Genomic DNA, 16,350 nt, shown 5'->3' with positions numbered 1-16,350 from the left:
TTCTTACCTTAGAGCTGTTTGCATCCCTGTTTAAGGTTTCAATCTGCCTTAGATCTCTACAAAATGAGATGCACTAAAAACAGATGCACAAGGGCACCTCAGAGCCAAAGCAGAGGAATCCAGAAATTCATTCTCGGTCGTGATTTCGAGCCTTCTTCACTGCTAATCACGGCGTCTTAGACACCTGAGGATGAAGGTACCACATACCACGTCGCGGGACCTGACCTGATATCTGAGCGTGGGACTTCCCAGGCTCCAGGAATCAAGATGCAACCACCCCATCAGCCCACAAGTCTCCGATGAGCCCCTCATGCACTGCAGTGGGAATGGGCTTCTCCCACGAACACAGGGGGCGCACGGCTCACCGACAAAGAGATGGGTGGATAGCCAGGCAGAAATGGCAGCTCAGGCACCAGGTTTGGTTGAAGACCCAATGAGTAAAATGGGGAAAGAGCAGAAAGAGCAAGAAGGAAGGCTTCAAGCCCAGGCCAGTCCAACCAAGAGGAGGCGGGTCACACGTCCAGACCCTCCACCAATGAATGGAGTCCCTGTTCATCATCCAAGGCGCTCACATCCCCACGACAGCCTCTGCATGGCCCCCAGGACCCTGCATTGGTAACCCGGTCTGGGCTTCTCTGCTGCACGGTAGTGAGCTGGACATGCTGGTGGCTGTGGTCCTGCTTTTTGTCTTCATCTCCTTAGGACATGGCCCAGGTCCTTGAAGCCCATGGATGTTTTGAAGAGGATGAGGTCTCAGCATCTTCAGCAGCCTTTATCAGTATCTCCCCCTGTCTGGTCACCCACTGGAGAGTTGGGGCCTCTCTGTCTGGTTAAGGCAATTGATGCCTATGACACAGGGACATGTTGAGAATTTTAGAAGCCTTCCAGATGGTTAATTCTGTAGATTTCAGATATCATGAGTCTAGGTCATATGTGGAATTTATACAGGATGGCTCCATCTTCCCTTTGCTTGCCCCTATCTTCCTTTGTGTGTTTCCATTCCCAAATTTATGGGTCAGAGGCAAGACAGATATGCTGGAATGTCTGCATATGGGAGAATGTTTGGACACTGGGAGCATCCCCAAGTCCCATTCCATGATAGAGAGTGGCAGGAGGAGCTGGGGCAGAAACGTATATTACATAGACACGTTATCTTTATGGAAAGCCAGTGGTCCATATGGCAGGTAGAGAGGTACCAATCGCCGTCTACTGAAATGAAATACACACCAATCTCCACCCAAAATAAAAACACACACAGAATTTGTAATCTTTCTTGGTGAGAGGGAGAAAATGAGCTCTTAACAGAGACCCACTCCAGAGGTGAAGGGAAAGTGCCTCATGTCCTGTTTAACGTCCTCCTCATTCACTTTTTAAGCAAATGCTTGACCCAGAAAGAAAAAAAAAAAAAAAAAAACTCCTATGTAGAGATAAGTCGTAATCAGAAAAGAGCCAAGGCATGGATATAACTAGAGAGAAGGAAGAAAGAAACGTGCCAAACAAAAGCCAGATGGAGAATATGCATCAGAAGAATTACTTAGCAAACAACAGTACAAACAAACATTTATCCACAGAGTCAAAGAATTTTTAATGGCATCTGTGAAACTCAGAGCTCAAAGAAGAGATATAAGGATCAAGGAAGACATGATAAAGCAACAGAAAATAAATAATGTGAGCTGGAAGAGCGCCAGGGAAAATGTGGAAGAGAAGAAAAATCATTTCAAAACCTTTTTGAAAAATCGGTTCAAAAACCCAGCATCTTCAGAAATCAAAATAAATATTGCTGAGATGTGAAGCACAGTCTTAGAAAAAAAAGAAACGAACAAAATATGTGAAAAGAAGTGAAGAGTGACAGAGAAAATGAGGCACAGTGGATAAACATGCACGTGATTGGTGAACCTTCAAAAGGAAACTAAACAAATGAAGTAGATCTAAAATATTCAAATGTACAAGAGAGGGACGTTCTATAAAGCAAAGGTAATTATGTGTCTTGTGATTGAAAGGGTACACTGTGTCCCAAGAAGAACTGGTGCAGAATGATCAGCTGAAACTTATCTATTAAATTTGTTGTGCTTTGTTAATTACAGCGAGTTTCCTACAGCATCCAGCTCCCCCTCTGTACGACTCTCCAGCCCTCCCCAAAAATAAATAAGCAAAGAAGACACACATTTAAAAAAAGCTACCTCTAGGGGTGAAAAAAATCTACCTGGGTTCAAAATTCTCTACAGCAACATATGTCTACAATTCCTCAGATATAAGAAATGAGACCAAATGTTTTCTGCCAAGACAGACATGTTCAAATACTCAAGAATGAAATAAACATAAATTCTATAAACCCTTCCAGAAAAAAAAGTGTTAACTGAATTGAAATTTCTAAGAGATTTCATTAAATCAACTTAAAAACTTTGAAAATTACTGCCACAGGAAAAGAAATATATAAATTTTTATTAATGCTGAAAAAACAGAAAGAATAATAAAATGTTCTACTTGAAGAGCAATCTTTTTCTGAAAAACTCTTTGTAAGGTGAATTCACCTGTTGCTATTATTGTTGTTATTGCTATTATTATTATTATCTGCCTCTTCTAACTAGAAGATAGTTCCATGAAGGCAGGAACTCTATTTTGTTCACTGCTATATCCCTAGCACCTGAAATTATACTTGGTACATAGTAAGTGCTCAATAAATGCAGTCAGCCCTCCTATCCGTGGGTTCTGCATCTGTGTGTTCAACCAAATGTAAATCAAAAATATTCAAAAGGGCTTCCCTGGTGGCACAGTGGTTAAGAATCCGCCTGCCAATGCAGGGGACACAGGCTTGATCCCTGGTCCGGGAAGATCCCACATGCCGCAGAGCAACTAAGCCGGTGCGCCACAACTACTGAGCCTGCGCTCTAGAGCCCGCAAGCCACAACTACTGAAGGCTGCGTGCCTAGAGCCCATGCTCCACAACAAAAGAAGCCACCGCAATGAGAAGCCCGCGCACCGCAACAAAGAGTAGCCCCCCCTTGCTGCAACTAGAGAAAGCCCACATGCAGCAACGAAGACCCAGTGCAGCCAAAAATAAATTAAATTAATTAAGTTTTAAAAAAATGTCAGAGACGTAGGGAATGGACTTGAGGACACGGGAAGGGGGAAGGGTAAGCTGGGACGAAGTGAGAGAGTGGCATGGACATATATACACTACCAAATGTAAAATAGATAGTGGGAAGCAGCCACATAGCATAGGGAGATCAGCTCAGTGCTTTGTGACCACCTAGAGGGGTGGGATAGGGAGGGTGGGAGGGAGACGCAAGAGGGGGGGAGATATGGGGATATATGTATATGTATAGCTGATTCACTTTGTTATAAAGCAGAAACTAACACACCATTGTAAAGCAATTATACTCCAATAAAGATGTTAAAAAAATTTTTTCCAAAAAAAATTTTTCTGAAAGTTCCAGAGAGCAAACTTGAATTTGCTGTGCCAGACAACTACTTACATAGCATTTCCATTGTATTTACAACTATTTATGTACCATTTATATTGTATTAGGTATTAGAACTAATCTAGAGATGATTGAAAATACGTGGGAGGATGTGCATAGGTTATATGCAAATACTACACCATTTTATATAAGGGACTTGAGCATCCATGGATTTTGGTATCTGTGGGCGTCCTGGAACCAATCCTCTGCAGATACCAAGAGATGACTATTTTTTTTTATAGAAACATACAAATGAAAACAGAATACAGAGTGAAATTACAGAAATGAAGCCAAACACTGATAACATATCAATAAAAGTAGATGAAATAAATTCATTTATTAAAGGAAAAAAATCTCAGATTGAGCCAAAGACATAAACCAAGGAAATCTAGTGGTTAGAAAAATATAGGCTCTGAAGTAAAAATGCAACTTTGATTTCCAAAACAAGATCTATCCATTGTTCACCATTCATAAATTATCCATCATCTTACAAGGTGCATTTTCCCCTCTTCTCCTAGCACTGTTTTGAGTCTGTAAGCAGATAATCCATGTAAACCATGACTTTGAGGAGTGCCTAGTGTACGGTGCCCAGGCTGTAACTGTCAGCCCCCAGAAGTAAAAATGGAAGTGGCCTTGGCTGTAACAGGGTGAGAGTAGTAATAACCCAAAACCAATGACTCAGAAGGACCACGACGAAAAGGACTAGTGTCATGACAGCATGAAAGACGGGGCCTGATGTGGTCTGCAGAGTGAGAAAAATATTCTTGAAGGAAGTGACACTTAAGCTGAGACCTGAAGGATAAATAGGAGCTAGTCAGGTAAAGAGCAAGGCAGTGAGTGGAGAAGATAGAAAAAATGTTGTGTGTCTGGTGGCGCACGTGGCAGGGGCACCAGCACATGTGAGCGGAACTTAAAATAGAGAAGTGCCAGATAACGCAACCTCGGAAAAAAGTATCATTGGCCGAACACACTTTGTTAACAGGCGCTGTAACAAAGGGAATTTTTGTGATTCATGCATTCAATTTACTTAACAAATACTTATTTAAGTTCTCAAGTGCAAGTTCTATGTCAGAGGCAATAAATAGTGCCAAGAGATGCAGAGCCCTTGGCCTCTGGAAGCTGACAGTAGAGGGGGAAGTTTTGAAAAATTAATCTTAAGTACCCTAGGTTTTACCATGAAAAATGGCAGAGTGCTATAGGAGCCCTCATTTAATTAGGGTCCAAAAGATCTTCATAGAGGGAGTATCTTTCAGGAGAGAACTTAAAAGAAAATTAATAGCTCTTAGGTGTGTGAAGTGGGAGGGCCAAGGCAGTTGTGAAGATATTGAAGCAAAGCACGTTGCATGCAAGGATCCAAAATAAGTCCAGTATGTGTGAAACAGAAGCAGAAAGAAAGCAACAGAGAGCAAGAGTGAGAGAGAGTAAGAAAGTAAGAAGAGAAAAAAGCTGAGAGGCCGACAGGGCCTGGTCATCCATGGTAAGGATGCTGTGATTTCCTGAGTCCATAGAAAATTATTGAAAGGGCAGTGACGAATGCATTTTGTGTATTTTAAAAGAACCCTCTGCCTCCTGTGTGGGAAATGGTTGGGAGCAACCAGAAATGAAAGTTGAGATCAAGCGTATTTGTCAGGATAGGCTTAGTTGCCTAACAGTAACAAACAACCCCGAATCTCAGTGGCTTAAAAAATAAAAATGCTTTTCTCACTCAGGCTATACATCTTTCAAGGATTGCCTGGGGATTCTGTTGCACACCATCCTCACTCAGGGATGCAGACCGAGAGAGTTTCCACCAGGGAGGGTGGTTACTTGCCATGGCGGGGAGAAGGAAGCAGGGCAGATCACTCGCCCGCTTTTCACACGGCAGAGGGTACCACGTCATTTCTGCTGACATTTAACAGCCCAAAGGACATGCCTGAGTCCAAGGGTCTGAGAGGTACAATCCCACCGTTTGCCAGGGTGAGGTAGAACCAGAGAGTTGTAAACATCTTACAGACCACCACACCAATTCAGATGCAACAGTATTCTAGGTAACAGGTGATGGAGGAGCAGTTAAGCTTTTTTCTTTTAGTTTTTATTGGAGTATAGTTGATTTACAGCATTGTGTTAGTTTCAGGTGTACAACAAAGTGATTCAGTTATACATATACATATATTCATTCTTTTTCAGATTCTTATATAGGTTATCATAGAATATTGTGTAGAGTTCCCTGTGCTATACAGTAGGTCCTTGTTGGTTATCTATTTTATATATAGTAGTGTGTGTATGTTCATCCCAAGCTCCTGATTTATCCCAACCCTCCACATTTCCCCTTTGGTAACCATAAGTTTGTTTTTGATATCTGTAAGTCTGTTCTGTTTTGTAAATAAGTTCATTTATATCATTTTTAAATTAGATTCCACATATCAGTGATATCATATGATATTTGTCTTTCTCTGTCTGACTTACTTCACTTAGTGTGATAATCTCTAGGTCCATCCATGTTGCTGCAAATGGCATTATTTCATTCTTTTTTATGGTTGAGTAATATTCCATTGTATATATGTACCACATCTTCTTTATCCATTCATCCATCAATGGACATTTATAATTAGAATTATTAAAATTTATCAGTTAGTTGGAAGTGGGTGTTGAGGGAGGTGGAAACGTCAGGGGTCAGTCCAATCCCCTGTGATGGAAAGGGCAACTGGGTAGATGGTGGTGACATATCCCATGTTATGGGACATAGAAGATCTAGATGGGAGTGGGGGGAAACATCCAGAGGTGCCTTTGGCATCTAGATGGTACCCAAAGCCAGTGGAACAGACGAGATCCACAGAGTAGGGGAGCAGTTCATCCTACTTTAAGGCAATTCATCCTACTTTGGGATTTTATGTTTTAGCACTAGAAGTCCCATGTCATGGAAACCTCCTCAGGCCTGGACAAACTGTGACAGTCAGTCACCCTGTGAGAGAGTGTGTGTGAATAAAAGGAACATTAAGATTCTTGAGGAGGACAGTGTGAGCTGGACAGATGGAGGAGGAAGGGCTGTCAAATGATGCTGAGAAAATTAGTTATGAAGACAGAAGCCAAGTCAGAAGAGTGTGAGCCCAGAAGCCAAGGGAAGGGAGTGTTTCAGGAAGGAGCAAGTGGGCGGTCAACGGTGGTAGATGTACCAGGAAGTCTAGTGGGACACAGCTGGACAGCGCCCACCGCTGCGGGATTGGAAAAGAGCTGGTGTTGGGGTCTGAGGGGTTCATGCCTCCAAGCAGAGGGCCTAGAAGAGGGGAGGTCTGACACATCAGCAAGTGGTCTGGGCTTGTCCCTACCATGCTGACCAGATGGACCAGATAACAGCTTCTCACACAGCCGACAAGAAACGGGGCTGATCAAGTTTCTTGACCTACGGTTCCCTCCACACCTCCTCTGCCTCCTGAACTGCAGAATTCAAAAAGAATCCATTGAACCCACAAGAGGAATTAAAAAAAAAAAAAAATCCTCCCTAATTATACAGCTTTAAGATACAGATGAAACTCATTCAAAGACAGAAAGAAAATAGCCAATTTGGAGTCGTTGAAGGATTCCTTAACATAAAGATGAACTATAAAAATCACAAAGAAAAATTTAAAAAATTTTAATAAACATCTGATTTTTTTCTCAGTAACTTTCAAGAAAATTCTGATAATGTAAAAAAAGGTGAAGAATAAAGGTGCTAGAATTTCAACAAGTTTAAGATTTCATTATAAGCTCTATTAATTGGTATAGGCTAGCTACTAAAACATGCAAGAAAAAAAAAAAGCCTCCAAAATTTGAGTGATTTAACCTGATAGAATTTTGTTGTTTGATCATGAAACTGTATAATGCAGTTATTTGTCAGATGGCCTTCCGCGCAGTGACTCAAGGACCCAGGCCTTTTCCATCTAGTGGCTATCAGAATAGGAGTTTTTCATTCTCCCCCCAAATAATTGAAATACAATACCAATAAAATCTGACATCATTTTGGGAACTTGACAAGGTAATTCTGATGTTCATTTCAAAGAAATACAATTTTGAAAATATTTGAAAAAATAACGTTAATGACTGGGGACTTTACCTCCAGAAATCAAAATCAAGCTGCAATGATTTTTTTTTCACTTTTATTTTTTTCACTTTTTATTTACATTAATTTGCAAAGATAGTACAGCGAGGTCCTGTGGACCTTATACCCAATTTTTCCCAATGCTAAAACCAGGAATTTGACATTGTACAATGTGAGTGTATGTAGTTTTGTGTCATCTTATCACATGCGTAGATTTGTGTAACCACCACAAAACAGTCAAGACCCAGAACTTTTTCATCATCACAAAGATCTTCCTTGTGCTCCCCTCACCTTCCTACCCTCTCCCCCATATCTAATTCCTGGCAACCACTAATCTGTTTCCATCTGTATAATTTTGTCATTTTGAGAACGTTATAGAAGTTGAATCATACATCATGTGACCTTTTGAGATTGGCTTTTTTCACTCTGCATAGTGCCCTTGAAATCCATCCAAGTTGTTGCCTGTTACAAGAGTTCATTGTTTTTTATTGCTGAGTAGTATTCCATGGTATGGATGTGTCAGAGTTTGTTTAACCATTTACCTATGGAAGGAAATTTGGTTGTTTCCAGTTTTGGGTAGTTACAAATATTGTTATAGTCCTATATGTCCCTGAGGCTGTGTTCTTTTTTTAAAAGTCTCTTTTCTCTCTATTGTTCAGACTGGATAATTTCTGTTAATCTATCTTCAAAGTCTCCGATTCTTTCTTCTTTTAATTCTGATGTCCAGCTCATCTTAGTTTGGTTATTGTACATTTTCATTTAAAATTTCCGTTGGATTCTCCTTTATATCTGACATTTCTTCGCTGAAATATTCTATTGTTTATTGGAACTTTCTGTGTTCTTAGTATGATGAGTGATGTTTTCATTGAAACCAGGACATTTTGGGTATCATGCTGGAATACTGGATCTTATTTAAATTCTTCTCTGATGCCACTCTGGTGAGTGATGGGGGCGGCACCTCACTTCTGCCAGATGGGTGAGCTTGGAAGGTCTGGCTTCTCCACTCAGCCTCCATTGACACCTGGGGGGCATTGGAGGGACTCCTGGTTACTGCTGGGTGGGGATGGGAGGTAAGATTCTTATTAGACCTTCCCTGACACTATCCCAGCAAAAAGGGGTAGAGCACCTCATTACTGCTCCCCGCATGTCCTCCACTGACATCTCATCGTGGTTTTGATTTGCATTTGTTTGGTTTTTTTTTTTTTTTTTTTGTCTGCACTTGTTGGTGTTTCTTGGTTACTGTTTTTTTTCACTTCCAAGTCTGGGATATATAAGAAAAAAAGAAAAACCCAGAGGACTCAGCACCATGTCTTTCCTTGGATCTTGAGGTCCCTAGCCAGTCTACCTTCTCTCCACCTTTGAGAATCTTCTTATGATTCTCTTGTATAAAATCTCCAGGACTTACAGTTGTACTTAGGAGGAATGGGAAAATGTATGTCTACTCCATCTTCCTGGAAGTGGATGTCCAGGCTTTAATAATTTACAAATGAAAAATGTGAAAGTGTTAAATGTTGCAGCAGAAATGGACAGAACAGTCAAATAGAGAAAAACCGCTTTCAGAAATCAGTCAGAATTCTTCAGCAAATGTTGAAGAATTACCTAGCTAACCGAAAAAAGCAGAATTAGATCTCTGCACGTATAATACTCCAAAATGAATTTCAGATAGATTAATTGTACAATTAATTAATTAATTGTAAAAGCAAAACCATATATAGGAGAGAATATAAGCACATTATATAATCAGGATAGCAATACATTTGTAACATTTACACACAAATGATGGCTATCTTTAAAATATAAATAATTCTTTTAAATCATTAAGAGAAATATGAGTACTATAAGTAAATAATTGGAGAAAGGCCCAAAGAGATTATTTGCGTAAAGGATATAAATAGCTAACCAATATGAAAAAATGCTTCCCTTCTCAAGCAATGGGGAAATAAAAATTAAACAAATTAATTATTCTGGGTTTTGGTTTGAATTGGTTCCTTTTTGGCCTATTAAGTAGACTTTTTTTTAAAAAATTATTTTTTAATTGATTTTCTTATTGGTAACTTTCCCTGAATCAAAGGAGGACTTGGAATTAAAGCAAACTCTTCAAATCCCTAAATACATTTCAAAAATACTTTTTAAATTGAAGTATAGTTGATCCCCAATGTTGTGTTAGTTTCGGGTGTACAGCCTAGTGATTCAGTATTTTTGCAGATTATACTCCATTATAGACTGTTATAATAGGTATAATTCCCTGTGCGATACAGTATTTCCTTATTACTTATCTATTTTATAATATAGTAGTTTGTATCTGTTAATCCCATGACCCTAATTTGTCCCTCCCCCCATTTCCCTCTCCCCTTTGGTAACCAAAAGTTTATTTTCTCTATCTGTGAGTCTGCTTCTGTTTTGCATATACACTCATTTGTATTATCTTTTAGAGTCCATATGTAAGTGATATCATACAGTATTTGTCTTTCTCTAACTTATTTCACTAAGTATAATATTCTCTAGGTCTATCCACATTGCTGCAAATGGCAGTATTTCATTATTTTTTATTGCCGAGTAATATAATATTCCATTGCATATATATATGACATCTTTTTAATCCAATTGTCTGTCGTTAGGCAGATGGTTTGCTTTCATGTCTTGGCTATTGTAAATAGTGCTGCTGTCAACATTGGGGTACATGTATCCTTTCGAATTCATGTTTTCATGTTTTCTGGCTATATACACAGGAGTGGAATTGCTATAACATACAGTAGCTCTGTTTTTAGTTTTTGAAGTAACCACCATCCTTTTCCATAGTTTTCCATAATGGTTGCACCAATTTTTATTCCCACCAGATATCCCATGCTCTTGGGTTGGAATAATATTAAAATGACCATACTACCCAAAGCAATCTACAAATTTAATGCAATCCCTATCCAAATACCAATGACATTTTCACAGAACTAGAATAAATAATCTTAAAATTTATATGGAACCACAAAAGACCCCAAATTGCCAAAAGAATTCTGAGACAAGAGAACAAAACTGGAGGAATACCCTCCCAGACTTCAGACTGTACTACAAAGCTACAGTAATCAAAACAGCTTGATGTGAGCTCAAAAAGTGACACATAGATCAATGAAACAGAATAGAGAGCCCAGAAATAAACCCACACACCTATGGTCAGTTAATCTATGACAAAGGAGGCAAGAATATACAATGGAGAAAAGACAATCTCTTCAACAAGTGGTGCTGGGAAAACTGGACAGCTACATGGAAAACAATGAGATTTGAACATTCCATCACACCATATACAAAAATAAACTTAAAATGGATTAAAGACCTAAATGTAAGATCTGAAACCATAAAACTCCTAGAAGATAACACAGGCAGAACACTCTTTGACATAAATCGTAGCAATATTTTCTTGGGTCAGTTGCCTAAGCCAAAAGAAATAAAAGCAGAAATAAACAAATGGGACCTAATTAAACTTAAAAGGTTTTGCACAGCAAAAGGAAACCATCAACAAAGTGAAAAGACAGCCTACTGAATGGGAGAAAATATTTGCCAGTGACATGACCAACAAGGGGTTAATATCCAAAATATACAAACAGCTCATACAAGTTAATATCAAAAACCAACCCAATCAAAAAATGGGCAGAAGACCTGAATAGACACTTCTCCAAAGAAGACATACAGATGGCCAAGAGGCATATGAAAAGATGCTCAACATCACTAATTATTAGAGAAATGCAAATCAAAACAACCATGAGGTATCACCTCACACTGGTCAGAATGGCCATCGTCAAAAAGTCTACAAATAACACGTTAGAGAGGATGTGGAGAAAAGGGAGACCTCGTAATTAGCCCTTTAAATAAAATGAAAGTGACAAAACTTTAGAGGAGTGCTCTGAGCTGGGTACCAACTTATAAACACAGTCATGGCAGGAACCACCTTAATACACTTTTTGGCAGAAATATTGCCAATAAGTATCAAATGTAATAAAGATCATCATTCCTTTTGACCAAATGATTCCACTTTGGGGAACTGACCCTAAGGGAAAGGAGATTAACATAAAGATTAATGGACAAGGTTGCTTATAATGTAAGTATTAATAATGGTAAAAAGTAGCAAATAACTAAAGATTCCAACGATGAAGAATTGGTTAAAGAAATATTGGCATATTCATAGACTAGAATACCACAGGGCTATTATAAACCATGTTGTATAAGAGTATTTAATGCCATGGGAAAATGCTCATAATTCATCATGAAATAAAAAACAAAAAGCCAATTACAAAGCAGTTTAGACGGTAATGCTATTTTCATAGGTTAAAAATGTTCAGAGAAATGGCATATTGAGAAAACATTTATTAAAATATCAGCACTTGAAAATTAGGTACTGCAACTATGACCAAGTTTTATTCACCAGCTCTCTCTATATTTTCCTATTTTCAAAATGTATTTTTTAAAAGCATATTTTCGTTTTTAAAATAAAACAGTCAATATATGTTACGGATCTCTAGTTCTTAGAGATGCTTAGTGATGTCATCTGAGACACAGGCCCTTCTTAGCTTTCCATTCTGCCTTCCTTAGCTTTTTGGTTTTTATTTTTATGTTTGTTGCTTCATTGCTACAAGATGGCTATTGCACCTCTGGGCATCACATCAACACTCCCGGTAGAAAGAAAGAGGAAGAGAGCCCACCTTCTGCGTCTATACGTCCTTCTCATCAGGATTGTTTCCCAGAAAACCCCTCAACAGACTTGGTTCATCTCACATGGCCAACAAAGGATGCTGAGGAATAAGTATTCAATTTTACAGACTGCAGAGTAGATCGTGGCAAGAAAGAAGGGGCTGGGAATGGATGCCAAGTGAGCCAACTGCAGTTTTCACATAGTATTTTTGTGTAGAAAATTAAAAGCACATTTTGCAGAGTGCACTGATCGAACGCAGTGACAACCAGAAATGCAAGAACTGTGTTTTGCAGGCACTGGAAAGAGCATTTGTGACATCGGATCATTAAAAGGAGTGAGGGGATGTACTTACAAATTATCCAGGCTCTGATCCCTCCGTGGCGGGGGTGCGACACTGTATATTGCATGTCTTTTTACTAAGAAAAGATGAGAAGGTTGAAGTCAAGCACATACGTCTCCACCATAAACTCTTCCACGGGCACTTTGTTGTAAGCGACAGGGAAGAGCGCTTTCAAGCTGTGTTTGGTTACATGAAACCTGAGTCAGCTATCCAGTGACTGCAAAAAAAAAAAAAAGAAATCACCAAAAAGCAGGATTGGTCGTACGGCTGAAGGCTGCAGCAAGCTGTTGGACAAAGAGGAAAGTCAGGGGTTCAGGAGATCTGAGGGATCCATCACGCTCTGCTACTAAACAGCTGTGGGCCCTTGGACACATCATTTACTCTGACCAACTTCAGCCTCCTAATCTGTAAGATCAGGGGGTGAATGGAAAAGACTCTTTAAGTACTTTGAGCACGAGATGACTAGATCCTATTCTAATTGCTATCTTCTGCAAATGAATAACTGCAAAGGTAATGAATCTCTCAAAACCTCTCACTGTGAGCAGACAGGAGGGAACACAGAGAGGTCTGGAGAAACAGAGATGTGAGGAGTCATTGGCTCTGGGTCAGCTGCCATCATTCACGGTACATGGTATAATCCGCAGGGGAAACAGAGCAGATATAAAGCCTCAGAACCCAGTAAAACTCTATGGACATTATTTTTGTACCATCGGAGAAATGGCTTAGCAATGCAACGTATGGAGCCGGCACTCCAACTCAAGACTTGGAGTCCTTGCGGATTTCATTTCACAACCTAGAAAAAAACACACCTCAAGAGTGAAGCAAATCACGATGATCAGGAAGTGGTCACTGGTAGTTACTAAAATCTTTCAGTCCAGAAATCAGAAGCTGTACAAGGAACGCTGTATTGTTACCATGGGAACGTATCAACCTTCAGTTTTGGATGAAGGTGATGGCCGTCAGCATAGGCTGTGATGGAGTTGGAATTCTTCCTCCACCACTTAGAGCTGTGTGACATTCAGAAGATTACTTAACCTCTCTGTGCCTCCATTTCTCACCTGTAAAATGGGGGCCAATAATGGCATCCACTCCTTAGAAATGGGTGAAATTTAAAAATTTTAGTCTAATGCCTGGTCTCTAGATAGTGATTGTCAGGTAAATTTTAATTCTTCAAATAAATCAATGAATTTGCAACTAAGCTTATAAGCTGTTATGTACTTAGTAACTTGTGGTAGGTTTTTCAGTTGGGGGGGATAGAGTTTTTTCTCTATGCAGAAATGTACAGAAATGGCAGAAGTAGGAAGTTTACCATAAAGCTTGGGGAAGCTTTTAATAAAATTCATTCCAGAGCACATGTGCAGTTTTGCAAACAGTAGTTGCCTAAGGTCCTGAGCTGCTCCCTAAGGCAGTGACCTCTACTTCTGGGAGGAAGGAACAGAATAAGAGAGATACAAAGTTTGGACAAAGCAGGAATAGAAATGTATCTTTGCATTTGGCTCGGACTGTATCTTTTGGCAAACACTGACAATTTAACTGGAAACAAAACTGGAAAGGTTTCCAACTATTGTCTGTTCCTGTTTCCCGTGTTGGAAACCTTTCCTGGGTCCTTAACAGGTGGTCTACTTCAGTCCCCAAATAAGAGGTGTTAAAATAGACTTTCAAATCAGTGGGGAAAGGCTGGGTTGTTCATTAAATGGTATTGAGACAGCTGGCTAACCATTTGGTAAAACAAAGTTAGAACCCTATCTCAAACCAAAATAAACCCCAACTGGGTTAAATATTTAAAGAAATAGAGACATGAAATATCAGAAGAAAATACAGGTGAATAACAACAGAATGATATTATGGGAAAAGGCCTTATGACTATAATACTTAGCAGAAATTATCATGGGAAACATGATTGTTGACTGAATAAAAAAATTGAAATGTCCCTTTCTAAAATTTATCAGCAAAATAAGGAGAACAGTAACAAGATAAATAACTTCAAGATATCAGGTTAAGAGGTTATGAGCCTAGGGCTTCCCTGGTGGCGCAGTGGTTGAGAGTCTGCCTGCTAATGCGGGGGACACGGGTTCGAGCCCTGGTCTGGGAGGATCCCACGTGCCGCGGAGCAGCTGGGCCCGTGGGCCACAATTGCTGGGCCTGCGCGTCTGGAGCCTGTGCCCCGCGACGGGAGGGGCCGCGATGGAGAAAGGCCCGCGCACCGCGATGAAGAGCGGTCCCCGCACCGCGATGAAGGGTGGCCCCCGCTTGCCGCAACTGGAGAAAGCCCTCGCACGAACCGAAGACCCAACACAGCCAAAAATAAATAAATAAATAAATAAATAAATAAATAAGAAAATCCTTTAAAAAAAAAAAAAGAGGTTATGAGCCTCAATACAGAATAAACTTTTATAAATGAATTAAACAAGAGATGACCTGTCCTCTTCTCCTCCCCCTATCCTAATGTGATCATGGCCATAAAAAGAAGAAAGACATATGGCTAATAGACATGAAGAAAATTCAGCCACACGTGTCATCAGCCACTTTTCTTCTATCAAGTTGTCAGAGCTGAAGGACAGCAGCTCTCTGTGTCAGGGAAAGCGTTGCCGGGTGATATGCAGATGTATGCATGGACGCTGGCAGTGTAAATACACAAAAACTTTTTGGAGACCTAATGGGCCATTTAGATCATTTTTTTAGAGAAAAGTCTTTGGCAACTTTTCATATTTATCCTTAGAAAATGATCAGGGACATGCCTGGAAATTCAGATCAAGGATGGTCATTGCAGCAGAGTTGGGAATCTCAATATAGAAAGTTAAGGAGACATCTGTCATCTGAGGCTGGTTAAGAATGAAGATTTAGTTTCCACAATGGAATACTACGAAGCTGTTTTTTTTTTTTTAAGTGATGATACAGGATGACATATCAATTTTAAAAACTATAAAACAGGAGTATAGTATAAGTCATATTTGTATCAAAATTCTATATCTTGCTATGTTTAGCACATTAACACACATACGTGGAAGAATATTGATGAATGGCGTAAAATGACTGTCCTCCCAGACCTGTACTCCTCAATTCTGTCACGATCACGAAAAACAAAGAATGACAGAGAAACTGTCACAGACCAGGGGGTGCCTGGGAGACATGACAGCTACGTAGAGTGTGGTGCCCTGGACCGGATCCTGGAACAGAAAGAGGACATCAATGGAAAACTGATGAAGTTCAAATAAAGTTTGGAATTTATTTAAGCATAATATACCAACATCAGTTTCTTGATTTTGACAAAAGTACCACAGTCATATAAGGTGTGAACAATGGGAAAACTGGGTGAGGGGCATGTGGGAAGTCTCTATACTATCTTGGCAGTTTTTATGAAAATCCAAAATTTTTCCAAAGTAAAAAGTTTATTGAAAACATCAATACATTTTCAAAAAGGGTATATACCTAAGGAGTTGGATTGGGGTGAGAGACCTAAAGAATTTCAGATTCTATGTGTATAAATTTTTACAGTGACTATGCATGTTATATAATGAAGGATAAACAGATTTAACAATAAAATGATATTATAGAAGTATACTTGTGAACATGGAATAATAAGAAAAAAAACAGATTATAGTACAGCATAATCCTATTGAAATGGTTTTTAAGTTGGTGGTTTGTTTTTGCCTACTTTTATTTTCTAATTTTAAAAATATGTATTACTTAGAGGATACAGAATAATTAAAGTTTAAAACATCTCTGAAGGCGATCATGGGGTCAGGTGCAATTCTCAAATCTCTGGTCTCATGAGTTGGAATCAGGGGTTTCCTGATCGTGTGCCTGGTCCTTGGAA

This window comes from Balaenoptera acutorostrata, chromosome 20 (assembly GCF_949987535.1).
Source record: "Balaenoptera acutorostrata chromosome 20, mBalAcu1.1, whole genome shotgun sequence".
Lineage (NCBI taxonomy): Eukaryota > Metazoa > Chordata > Mammalia > Artiodactyla > Balaenopteridae > Balaenoptera > Balaenoptera acutorostrata.
Note: the sequence above shows the minus strand (reverse complement) of the source record.